The sequence below is a fragment of the Pistacia vera genome, unplaced genomic scaffold (assembly GCF_008641045.1).
Source record: "Pistacia vera cultivar Batoury unplaced genomic scaffold, PisVer_v2 Contig503, whole genome shotgun sequence".
NCBI classification, from domain to species: Eukaryota; Viridiplantae; Streptophyta; class Magnoliopsida; order Sapindales; family Anacardiaceae; genus Pistacia; species Pistacia vera.
Genome location: NW_022196339.1, coordinates 2,043,419 through 2,054,599, shown reverse-complemented (window position 1 = coordinate 2,054,599; position 11,181 = coordinate 2,043,419). Strand labels below are relative to the sequence as shown.

General features: G+C 40.3%; 1 pseudogene; it reads left to right on the top strand.

Moving 5' to 3' along the window:
• The first annotated feature begins 5,572 nt into the window (after positions 1 to 5,572).
• On the top strand, positions 5,573 to 10,856 carry LOC116105710 (annotated as a pseudogene).
• Positions 10,857 to 11,181: the final 325 nt, after the last annotated feature.

The following is an 11,181-nucleotide window of genomic DNA, read 5'->3' as shown; positions in this document are numbered from 1 at the left end:
GCCATAAGTTTGTTGGAAACCCTTAGCAACAAGTCTAGCTTACTTTTGCAGGGAACCATCAGCATTATATTTTGCTCTAAAAGCCTACTTGTTGCCTACAACATTTTTATCAGGAAGATGAGAAACAAGGATTTAGGTGTTGTTTTTTTATTAATGCATCAAATTCACGTTGCATTACCCCTTTCCATGCAAGGCTATGGAGAGCTTCAAGTACAGTGTTAGGTTCAAGAACAATAACAGTGATTTCTGAATTAAGAGCTGTTGAATGTGCTGTGTTGAAAAGAGTTGTTGCTACTTTGGATCTTATAGTCATAGGGTGTGTATTTGAGGTAGATGATTTGAGACTCGGGATATCAGTAGAATTCTTTAGTGATGTGAGATTAACCTCAAGTGAGTATGAAGGTAAAACAGGATATTCAGAGATGAAAGGTAGATGAGGGTCTGAAGTGTTTGAGTTTGTAGACTGATGTGTGGAGGTGTTTGAGTCTGTAGATTGAGGTATAGAAGTGTTTGGTGATAATGGATTGGTTGAAGGTCTAGGTTAAGATGTGGAATTATAGAGTAATGTAAGATCAACCTTGAGATTACAGGTTGGTAATGAGTGGGAAGCTGTAATAACAAGATGGGGATCAACTGAAGTGTTTAGGTGCGTAGACTGATTTGTGGAAAATATTTGGTGATTATGTATTAACTAAATGAGCAGGTTGAAATGTGGAAGTGTATGGTAGGGTAAGATCAACTTCAAGGTTACAGGTTGGCAATGACTGGGATGTTGAAATGACAGGAAAAGAGTTAACTGGGGTATTTGGTATGCAAGTTGGTGTGAGTGTGTGTCTAAAGGTTGTAATTGAGTTAAACTGAGGGTAGGTAAGGGAGTGTGATGTGCAATATGTGATTTTGTCAAATTAGTACCAATTGTTGCTGTTAAGGAATCAGACTTACCAGAGGAATTAGTTGCGGTAAAGGGATCTTTAGAAGGCCTTTGTGAAGACTCAAGAGAAGGTACATGTGTGAATGGAAAAAGTAGAGATGTACTAGATGTAGATTGAGTATGAGATGACTCAAAATTAGATTGAGGAGCAACTACAGGGTGAAAGGTGTTAAGAGAAAAAGGAAACTCTAGTTCATTGAATTTAACACTAGGTGAAATGACTAGTTTACCATTGGGCTGTAAACATTTGTAGCCCTTATGAAGTGCTATACCCAACAAAGACACATTTGGTACTATGAAAACTGAACTTATGGCGATTAAAAACTCTAAGGTAAGGGAAACAAGAGCAACCAAAGACCCTTAAGCTTTCATAGACAGGAGATACTTTAAACAACATTTGATAAGGTGAGACATTGTTCAAAACAGAGGTAGGCATTTTGTTAATTAAATAAACAATAGTTTCAAATGATAGCCACCAAAAATGAAGAGGCATTGAAGCATGAGCAAGCAAGGTTAGTCTTGTCTCCACTATGTGCCTATGCTTTCTTTCGCTTCTACTATTTTGTTGATGGATACATGAGCATGAATGTCTAAACTGAATGCCTAAGTTTTTGAGGTATGTATGAAGTGCTATGAATTCCCCTCCTTGATCAGATTGTAAACATTTTAATTGTAACCAAATTGTCGCTCAGCAAGGTGATGAAATTTAATAAAGATGGACTTGATTCAGCTTTAGTTCTAAGTGGAAACAACCAAGTGTATCTGCTGTAGTCATCAAGAAACCGTATGTAATACCTAAAACCTTCAGAAGAAGGTAAAGAGGTAGGACCCCATACGTCACTATGAACTAATTCTAATGAAGCAGTGGCATGAGAAGAGGAAAAAGGGAAATTGGCATTGTGAAGTTTGCCTAGTTAGCATGCATCATAGAATAAAGAGGAAGTTTTTTGTGTGTGTGTGTGACAAATTTTGAGTTAGTTAAGTGGGATAAGATTTTATGTAAAATGATGGAATGTAGATGCCCTAGTCTTTTGTGCCAGGTTATATAATCCTGAGCATTTTTATTAATAGTGAAACATGAAGTTTTTGTACCAAGAAGAGCTAAGGCAGTATGCACATCAATACTATCAGTAAGATTATCATTTTTAGGCACATCAAGAAGGTTAGGTACAATAGTAGCAGGATGCACATCAGAAGTTTTAGGCATAGCAGAGGCATTATATACATCAATAAAATCATCATTTGTAGGCACATCAATACTTTCTTTATTTATTAGATCATTGCATATTATAGGATTGCAAGTATTTGAAACAGAGAACATAACATTCGAATCAAGCTTACAATGCTCTTGAGTGAGTTTTGGACTGAAAGCAATTGTGGTATCCAGGACATTTTGATTACAAGTATTATTAGAATAGTGAGAAGACAAGTCATTTTTTACTACATTATTACAATGTGGAATACAATTATTTAGGCTAAAATTTTGACTATGAGACTGTGAGGATTGTGCAAAACAAACAGGTTTGGTGTAAGGAATATTTAGTTGGTATAAGCCTTCTTTAAGATCCCTTTGCAGTAACATTTCCCTGGTTATTTGATCCTTAACAATGCAACAATCAGTATTAAATTCTACAATCACATTATTGTCTTTTTTAAACTTTGAAATGTTAAGTAAGTTTTTGGTAATTTTAGGTACATATAATATGTTTTTGAGATGCAAGCATTTAGAATGAAAATGGTTGGGTAGTAGAGTGTTACTAGCATGGGAGATGTCAAGGTGTTCACCATTGCCCACTTGAAGTTGATTTTTACCACAACAATCCTTGCTGACTTGTAGATGACTCAAATCTAAAGCTACATGATCCAAATCTCCAGAATCCATGTATACCATATAGGGTCAGTAAGGGTGAAACGTGTAGCAGTGGCTGATTGTGTATTTTGCAGGGTTGAACCATAGTTTGCAGCATGGGCACAGTTAGTAGCGTTTGTAGCACCATAATTTGCAACAGGGGCATACTTTGCATTGTTTGATCGTACTAGAAATGCCTGATTGGTGCTTGTTGGTTGTTGGCCTGGCACACTAAAAACACTAGAAGCAACAACAGTATTTTCATAACCAAGAGATATAGGAGTGCTGCTTGAACTTGGAGATACATTTGTGTAACCAGCAACTCCAAAAGAAGGGCCAAACTGAGATGGTTGCTTGGAGTTAGGACCAAGAGCAAACTGATAAGTATTGGAATTATGAAACTATTGAGAGTATGAACCAAGAGAACTAATGAATTGTGAGGAACCATACTACAAAGCTCCATTATAACCATCATTAAACCTATGATAACACTGCATGGCTGAGTGTCCTGTCTTGTTACACACTTGACAGAAAAGTTTGTTCTTGTTAGAACCGTGACCTTTGCCTCTTCCATATGACACATAACCAGGAGGATGTCTAGGACTAAACATCTGATTACTGATAATCCGTAAATTATACAGTTTTCATTTGATCTTTTTGTCGGATTTCAGGTACTTTCCAGTGCATTTTTACCTGAATTGGTGCTTAATTCTTTACTTTTCGTGTTTCAGGTTAAAATGGACTTTTTGAGCGAATAAAGACAAAACTGGAGAGTTTGACTCAAAATTGAGCGGGTTTCAGAAGATAGGAGAGTTCCGGAGCAGGACAACGCACGATGAAGCTTGTTTCCAAGGAAGAGAGCTGAAATCGAAGAATCGAACGAAGAAGCAAGCAGAGTGGCAGTTCTATAAATTTCAAACCCTTAAGGAGCTTCGCCCCGGCGAAGAAATTGTCTCGCCGCGGCGAAGTAGGCCAGGACATTAAGAATTTCCGTTCTTCGCCGCGGCGAAGAATTATCTTCGCCGCAGCGCACGTCAAAGTTTTCAGTTTTGTAAACGCACAGTTTCGTGTGTGCATGTTTTTGACTGGGTTTTTAGACTAGGTATAAAAGAAAAACATTAATTTTTTGCCATGGACTCTCGGCTGTTAGGTTTAGCTGTCTTTTCTTTTCCTGGAGAAAAAGCTTGAGTTTTTCGGATTGTAAAAGGGAAGATTCAGATTTTGACTGGAAGATTCATCTTTGAGATTTCTATTCTTTCATCTCAGTTTCATTATGTTTAATCTGTTTACTTTTATTTTTCGTTTTTATACTGTTAGTTCAGCTATGCCTAATCTTCTATGGGTTAGGGTTTTGATGTAGTTGGATTTTAAATGGGTTAGTAATTGACTGTTTTTATTTCCATGTGAATAAGCTTTGGTTGTGTGTTCCTCTGAGATTAATTGCTGTATGTGATGAACATGATGAGATTGAGAAATAATTCATGTTAGCTTCTTGGTGTAACCCATTATAGTATGGGATGCTAGAGATAGATTCAAGAATTAATGAATCAATTTAGGATTCTTATGCTTCATGATTTAGAAATTTAACCTTCAAAGTGTTGGTGCGGAATGTTAATAAGGATGAACAGAAAAACATGGCCCGAGAGGGTATGTTACATAGTAGTGAATCCGATTTACAACCATTGCACGTAAATTGAAAATAGTGTAACTCTTAGGTTAACCCCATAAAAATCCAAACGAAGTCAAACCCTGCCCGTCTTACTAAATTGAATTTCTGTGTTCATTTGCTTTCCTTTTTAGAATTAATTCTTTGTTAAATTTTATTTTAGTTTTCTTTCAATAAAATTTGCTCCCCACAATCCAAGATTTTCGGTTGCTTCAACTTGTTAACGTTAGGAACTTAGTGCTCGCTGCCAGTCCTCGTGGGACAATATCCTACCCATCACTCTATTACTTAAGCGACTAGTGCACTTGCTAGTTTTGCATGTGTAGTAACATGCATCAAGTTTTTCGCGCCGTTGCCGGGGACTATTTTTAAGTTAACATTAAGTTCTCCTTGAGTTTAACTAATTGAAGTTTTTGTTTTTGTTTTTAATTTTTGTAGAGTTGTGATTTCACTTTTTTTTCACTTGTGTTCTTTCAGTTTTCGAAGAGCAGACGTCAGCCAGTGGTTCCTGTTGACCTTGAGCTTGAGAGGACTGTAAGAAGATTAAACAGAGAGAAGAGAGATTCACTTACTGCAGAACGGAAGAAGTTGTAGTTGAAATGCTGAACAGAAAATAGGACACTGAGGGAATTTTCAGTTCCCACAGTGAATGGAAGTGGGTCCTATTACGAGACCTACAGTACAAGCAAACAACTTCGGATCAAGCCGGCAATCATCCAGATGATCCAGCAGTCGGTTGATTCAACGGTGATTTGAAGGAGGATCCAATCAGCACATTGCAAATTTCCTGGAAATTTGCGATACCTTCAAGTCAAATGGATGTCGGATGATGCTATTAGGCTGCGTTTATTCCCATTCTCATTGGGGATAAAGCAAAGGGTGGTTAATGGCATTACCACCGGGAACGATTACAACATGGAATGATCTGGCACAAAAATTTTTGACCAATTCTTTCCCCCAGCAAAGTCAGTGAAGTTGAGAAATGATACACATTTCTACAAGATGATGCCGATCGCTGTACGAGGCTTGAGAGATACAAGGAATTGATGAGATTGCCCACATCATGGTTTGCCTGTTTGGCTTCAATCCAAACATTCTATAATGGTTTGATGGCTACGTGCAAACCATGGTGGATGCAGCTTCAGGAGAGCTTTGCAGAATAAGCCACCTGAAGAGCTATGAGTTGCTTGAGGTTTTGGCAAGCAACAACTATCAAAGACCGAATGAGAAGTAACAACGAGGAAATCTTCGGTCTCCGAGAAGTAGATGCTTTCACAGCCATCTCAGCCCAACTCACTGCCCTCCAAATACAGTTAGGAAATGCAGGTAATTCTATACAGCACCTCACTCATGTGATTTTTGTGCAGGAAACCATGTGAGCAGCAATGTGCCAAGTCGGAAACACATTTGCACCGTCGTCCTTCAACGGAGCAAGTAAATTACTTGGCAGGAAATCAAGACAGCCGAACAATCCGTTCTCCAACACATACACCCCAGGTGTGAGACATCATCCAAATCTGGCTTGGGGAAATCAAAACCAGGGTACCAATGGAACCAGAGGCAAGTTCCAAATAACCAGCCAGGGGTGACACATCAACCGGAATCCAAGAGTGTCGAAGTTGGAGGATTTGTTCGGTAATTCATGCAAGAGTCTATAGGTTCATGAATGAGACAAGGACAAACTTTAGAACCAAGGGGCGTCCATTCGGAATCTTGAGTACAGGGCCAATTGGCAAGAAGCTGAATGATAGACCACAGGGTTCTCTACCAAGCAACACAGTGACCAACCCACGTGAGCAAGCAATGCCATCATTTTGAGAAGTGGGACAGTTTGGAAGAGGTAGGCCACACTACCAAGAGGGGGAGCAACCCGGAAGGAAGAGTATGAAGAGAGAATTGATGAAGAGATTAATTGTGAAGGAATTCAGGTGCCTTAGGGGAAGAACAAGAAAGAATGAAAGGCAAAAGAAAAAGGAGAAATTGCCATTCCCCGAGATACCACCAGAATTAGCTCATCACACCCCACCCGTGCCTTTTCCTCAGAGATTGAAGAAAAGAATCAGGATAGGCAATTTTCGAAATTCATTGAATTTTTAAAAAATTGCATATTACATTCCTTTTGCAGATGCAATACAGCAAATGCCAAGTTATGCGAAGTTCCGTGAGAGATACTTTCGAACAGAAGATTAGAAAGATAGGAAACGGTGATTCAACGGAAGAGTGCAGTGCAATCCTCCAAAGAAATTACCCCCAAAGCTCAAAGACCAGGAGTTTTACTATTCCTTGTGTTATAGGGATATTACTTTTGATCGTGTGCTTTGTGATTTAGGAGCTAATATAAATTTGATGCCTTTTTCTGTTTTCAGGAGATTAGGGATTGGTGAAGTGAAGCCAACGACAATGTCGTTGCAACTAGCGGATCGGTCGATAACACCCGAGGGATAGTTGAGGATGTATTAGTGAAGGTGGGGAAGATAATTTTTCCAGCGGACTTTGTAGTGCTGGACATGGAAGAGGAAAGGAGATCCTCTCATTTTGGGCCGACCATTCTTGGCCACGGGGAGGCACTGATTGACGTGCAGGAAGAAAGTTGCTGTTAAGGTGCAAGATAAACAGTAACTTTTAATGTGTTGGATGCGATGAAGTTTCCGTCGGAAGCGGATCACATGTTTTAGTGTGGATGTGGTGAGAACTTGTTGTGGAGTCCATGGAAGAAAACATCCGAATTACCTCTAGAAGCGTGTATAGCCAATCGAAAACGGTGGAGGTAGAAATCACAAGGAACGATTGTGCTAGAATGTTAGAACCACTCCAACCAATTGAGGAGAGTCAGATGCAGAATTTGAGGAATTTGACTTTGACAAAGAGAAGGCAAAGGAAAATAATAAAGAGCTCCAAAGCTTGAACTGAAACCTTACCGCCTCACCTCAAATATGTCTATCTTGGAGATTCAGATACTTTTCCGGTAATTATTAGTACAGATTTGAGTGCTTTAGAGGAAAGAAGTTGATTAGAGTGTTGAGAGACATAGACTGGCGATTGGATGGACCGTTACGAACTTAGAGGTATCTCACCCTCATTTTGCATGCATATGATTCTCATGGAGGATGACTTTAAGCCGGGTACAACCACAACGGAGGATTGAATCCTTCATGAAGGAAGTGGTGAGAAAGGAGGTGGTGAAACTCTTAGATGCGGGGATCTCTATCCGATTTCTGATAGTCCATGGGTGAGCCCGGTACAAGTTGTTCCAAAGAAGGAGGATTACCTTTGTGAAGAATGAGAGTAATGAGTTTGATTCTCAAGGACGGTAACGGGTTGGAGAGTATGCATTGATTACCGTAAACTGAACGAGGCGACAAGGAAGGATCTTTCCTTGCCATTCATCGTCATATGTGGAGAGGTTGGCAGGACATTCATATTACTGTTTCCTGGATGGCTATTCAAATTAACCAAATTGCCATCGCTTCGTCCGGAAGATCAAGAGAAAACGCACCTCACTTGCCCCTACGGCACCTTTGCTTACCGAAGAATGCCGTTTGGGTTATGCAATGCACCAGCAACATTCCGAAGATGCATGTGTCTTTTTGGAGACATGGTGGAAAGATTCATAGAAGTCTTCATGGATGACTTCTCAGTTTTTTGGGCATCATTTGACAATTGTCTAACAAATCTGTCTCTTGTTTTTGCAGCGATGCAAGGAAACGAATTTGGTGCTGAATTGGGAAAATTCACTTCATGGTCCGAGGGAATTTGCTCGGCAGGATTTCCAGGATGGGATTGAAGTTGATCGGGCAAGATGAAGTAATTGAGAAGCTACCACCGCCCTCAAATGTCAAAGTAGTCCGAAGCTTTTTGAGGCATGTGGTTTTACAGACGCTTCATAAATGATTTTTCTAAGATCTCTAAACCCCTGTGCAATCTATTGAATAAAGAGTTGTTTTTTTGATTTTGATGATGATTGCATGCATGCTTTCTTAACTTTAAAAAAATTGCTAGTTTCTGCACCCATTATTGCATTTCCTGATGGGGACTGCCATTTGAACTAATGTGTGATGCTAGTGATTTTGCTTTAGGGTAGTTTTAGGTCAAAGAAAAAATAAAGTGTTGCATGTAATTCAGTATGCTAGCAGACACTTGTTTGATGCACAACTGAATTACACCACCACCGAAAAGAATATTGGCTGTGGTGTTTGCTTTTGACAAGTTTCGTTCTTATTTATTAGGTGCGAAGGTGATTGTTTACACAGACCTTCAGCACTCAGACACCTACTGCGCAAGCAGAAGCAAGCCTCAGTTGATAAGATGGATTCTACTACTCCAGAGTTGATTTGGAGATTCGAGACAAAAAGGTCGGAAAATGTAGTAGCTGTCATCTTGTCAGAATTGAGAGACCAATCAAGGGAGATGAGGTGGAAATGCCAATTTCAGAAACATTTCCGGATGAAAAGCTGATGAGAGTGGACGAAGCACCATGGTATGCGGACTTTGCAAATTATCTATCATCAAGGGTGCTCCCAAGTGGTATGACATTTCAACAGAAGAGAAAATTTTTCTCAGATTTAAAATACTATTTTTGGGAAGAGCCATTCCTGTACAGACACTGTATTGACCAAATGATAAGGAGATGTGTCCCGGAGGAAGAAATGGAGAGCATTCTAAGGCATTGTCATGATAAGGAAGTAGGTGGCCATTTTGGGGGAGCTAGAACAGCAGCGAAGGTGCTACAATCTGGGTTTTATTGGCCAACCCTCTTTAAGGATTCCTTCCGGATGATCCAGGAGTGTAACCAATGTCAACGGATGGGAAGTATTTCAAAAAGAGATGAGATGCCGTTGAACAACATCTTGGTGGTTGAAATTTTTGACGTGTGGGGGATTGATTTCATGGGTCCTTTCCCAAGTTCCTATGGGAACTCTTTTATCTTGGTAGCAGTGGATTATGTGTCGAAATGGGTTGAGGCAGTTGCATTGCCAACTAATGATGCTAGGGTGGTGATTAATTTTGTGAGGAATAATATTTTCTCAAGGTTTGGTGTACCACGAGCGATTATTAGTGATGGGGGATCACATTTTTGCAATAGGAAAATGGATGCACTGCTAAGTAAGTACAGAGTGACACATAGAGTGGCAACACCTTACCATCCACAAACGAGCAGACAAGTTGAACTGTCGAATAGAGAACTGAAGGGGATTTTAGAAAAGACAGTCAATGCCTCGAGGAAGGATTGGTCACGGAAGTTGGACGATGCGTTATGGGCTTATCACACTGCATTCAAAAACCCAATTGGTATGCCTCCGTTCAGATTGGTCTATGGGAAGGCGTGCCACTTGCCGGTAGAACTTGAACATAAGGCATACTGGGCCGTCAAGCAATTGAACATGGACTTGAAAGCCGCGGGAGAGGATAGAATGCTGACTTTGAACGAGCTGGATGAGTTTCGTCTCGAAGCATATGAAAATGCCCGGAACTATAAAGAAAAGACAAAAAGGTGGCCGACAAGCACATCCGGGTCAAGGCTTTTGAAGTTGGGCAGAAAGTTTTGTTGTTCAACTCTAGACTTAGGCTTTTCCCCGGAAATCTTAAGTCTAGATGGTCCGGACCATTCACGATAAGGAGGATACATGCATCCGGAGCAGTGGAAGTCACACATGAAGATAAGGGCACTTTCACGGTTAATGGACAGAGGTTGAAGCCATACATTGAGGGGGTGATGAGTTGCAAGTTCATCCCAATCNGTACCACGAGCGATTATTAGTGATGGAGGATCGCATTTTTCCAATAGGCAAATGGATGCACTGCTGAGTAAGTATGGAGTGACACATAGAGTGGCAACACCCTATCATCCACAAATGAGCGGGCAAGTGGAACTATCGAATAGAGAATTGAAGGGGATTTTAGAAAAAACAGTGAATGCCTTGAGGAAGGATTGGTCACGGAAGTTAGACGATGCTTTATGGGCTTATCGCACTGCATTCAAAACCCCAATTGGTATGTCTCCGTTCAGATTGGTCTATGGGAAAGCGTGCCACTTGCCGTTAGAACTTGAACATAAGGCATATTGGGCCGTCAAGCAGTTGAACATGGACTTAAAAGCTGCGGGAGAGGAGAGAATGCTGACTTTGAACGAGCTTGATGAGTTTCATCTCGAAGCATATGAAAATGCCCGGAATTATAAAGAAAAGACAAAAAGATGGCACGACAAGCACATCCGGGTAAAGGCTTTTGAAGTTGGGCAGAAAGTATTGCTGTTCAACTCTAGACTTAGGCTTTTCCCTGGAAAACTTAAGTCTAGATAGTCCGGACCATTCACGATAACGAGGATACATGCATCCGGAGCAGTGGAAGTCACACATGAGGAAAAGGGCACTTTCACAGTTAATGGACAGAGGTTGAAGCCATATATTTAGGGGGTGATGAGTTGCAAGTTCATCCCAATCCGGCTGGACATCCCAACCTAAATGATGGAAAGAGTCAAGCTTCCGACTATAAACAAGCACTTCTTGGGAGGCAACCCAAGTGTTTTTAACTTTTTGATTTTAATTTTTGTTGTTCGAATTCTTCTTATTTCATTATGAGTTTGTATAAAATTTGATGTTTCAAGTGTTTCAGGTGAAGTCTAGAGTAAAGGAAGGTATAGAAAATTTCCAGACTTCACCGGGGCGAGGAAATTTTCTTCGCCGCGGCGAAGAGACATGAAGATACCAGGTTTGCTACTGGAGGATTTCGCCGCGG